Source organism: Trichechus manatus, unplaced genomic scaffold, assembly GCF_000243295.1.
Source record: "Trichechus manatus latirostris isolate Lorelei unplaced genomic scaffold, TriManLat1.0 scaffold00021, whole genome shotgun sequence".
NCBI classification, from domain to species: Eukaryota; Metazoa; Chordata; class Mammalia; order Sirenia; family Trichechidae; genus Trichechus; species Trichechus manatus.
In genome coordinates, this window is record NW_004443957.1 from 16,689,117 (window position 1) to 16,691,430 (window position 2,314).

Genomic DNA, 2,314 nt, shown 5'->3' on the forward strand with positions numbered 1-2,314 from the left:
ACCAGACTTAATGGTTTGACTGTGACTGGAGGGACCCCTGAAGACATGGCCCCAGATTCTCTGTTGGCCCAGAGCTGAAACCATTCCCAGGCCAACTCTTTAGACAAAGATTAGACTGGACTATGGGACATAAAGTGATACTCATGAGGAGTGTGCTTCTTAGCTCAAGTAGATACATGAGACTAAATGGGCAGCTCCTGTCCGGAGGCAAGATGAGAAGGCAGAGAGGGTCAGGAGCTGGACAAAGGCCCAAAGCTGGACAAAGGAAATCTGGGGTGGAAAGAAGGAGTGTGCTGTCACAGTATAGGGAGAGCAACTAGGGTCACATAGTAATGTGTGTATAAATTTTTGTATGAGAAACCAACTTGAATTGCAAACTTTCACTGAAAGCACAATAAAAAAAACGTATTCAGAAGACAGTTAACCATTTTTAGTAGTTCAATACAGACTTTAATATTTAAATACGCTCAAACTTAAATCTTATGAATTTTCATCTCAAAAGCACATAACAGAAAAATCGTTTTCCCTGAATTATATTCTACTTTGAACAAAAGGAGTCCTGGTGGCCCACTTGTTAAGAGCTCGGCTGCCAACTAAATGTTGGCAGTTCAAATCCACCAGCTGCTCCTTGGAAACTAAGGGGCAGTTCTACTCTGTCCTGTAGGGTCGCTATGAGTCGGAATCGACTCCATGCAATGGGTTTTTTAATGTACTCACATAAGGCTGTGGTGAGGATTAAGTGAGTTGGAATATGCAAAGCATGAGAAGTGCCAGGTACATTATAAGTACAATATAAATGTTAACTGCTATTATTAAGTAATATTCAATATCTTATACAAAGGGACATTTGGTCATGTGGAAACAAGCATTAATGGTTTTGACAACACAGTGAATTAATGATGCATGCATCTGTGCTTCTGCTTTTCTTGTTTTCTGAAAGATTCAGGATCTCATGTGGGAAACAATATGGTGAAAATATAATTCAAGAAGTATAGAGAGAATGGAAAATGCTCATTGCTGTTGATTCAACTCACAGCGACCCTATAGGTCAGAGTAGAACTGCCCCATAGGCTTTGCAAAGCTGTAAATCTTTATGGAAGCAGGCTGCCGCATCTTGCTCCTGTGGAGCAGCTGGTGGGTTATGAACCACTGAACTTTCGGTTAGCAGCCGAGTGCTTAACCACTGCACCATTGTTGGAAATCCTATGGGGGCAGTTCTACTCTGTCCTTTAGGGTCACTATGATTGGAAAATCAACTCAATGGCACCTAACAACAGCAACATCAGTCAAAGACTGAACTACATGACATAAGAAATGATGAAACTGGAGGCTGGATGAACCCCTGAAACTATTGCCCTGAGATAATCTTTAAACCTTAAACCAAAAATATCTCCTGAAATCTTCTTAAAACCAAACAATAGTTTAGCTTAACTAAAGAATGTCTGCCTTAAGCATTGTGCTCTTTTAAGTACTATCTATACGGGATCAAACTGACAACAGCAACTGGAAAGATTAGATAGGAACCTTAGGACTTTATGTAATGGAGGAGGAACAATTTGGAACAGGAGGGTAAGAACGGTTGCACAACTTGAAGAATGTAATCAATGTCACTGAATTGTACCTGTAGAAACTGTTGAATAGGTATCCGTTCCAGCCGTGTATGTTTTCAACAACAACAAAAAAAGGTAAAAAAAAAAAGAAATTATGAAACTGACTTGTAGCATACTTAAGACAAACAAGATGCTTTCTAAAGGCTGCTTGAGACAAAAGAATGACTGAAATTTGCAGATAACTATACCGACATTGACCACAGGCAACCTTGCTAAAATAAACAAACTGGTGTTTGGGTACTCTTCCTTCCGAACTTCCAGCAGCCTCTGCCTGCCTTTGGGTGCAGAGTCCAGTAGGCCTGTGGCTTCAGCCCAACTCACCACTTGGAGTTTTTATTCTGATTCTTATCCTCAAAGATGCAGTTCTTGTTTTTGAACCTGGCTCCATCTTTTAAAATTTCACCTAAAATATTTTTTTTATTTATTTTTTAATTTGTTTATTGTACTTTAGATGAAGTTTTACAGAACAAATAATCTCTCATTAAACAGTCAGTACACATATTGTTTTATGACAGTGGTTAACAACCCCACAACATGTCAACACTCTCCCTTCTCGACCTTGAGGAACTTCTTTTGGTGAAAATACACATAGCCAAAGTTACACCATTTTGAAAGTTTCTGCATGTATAATTCAGTGACATCGATTACATTCTTCCAGTTGTGCTGCTATTCTCACTATCCTTTTCCAAATTATTCCATCACCA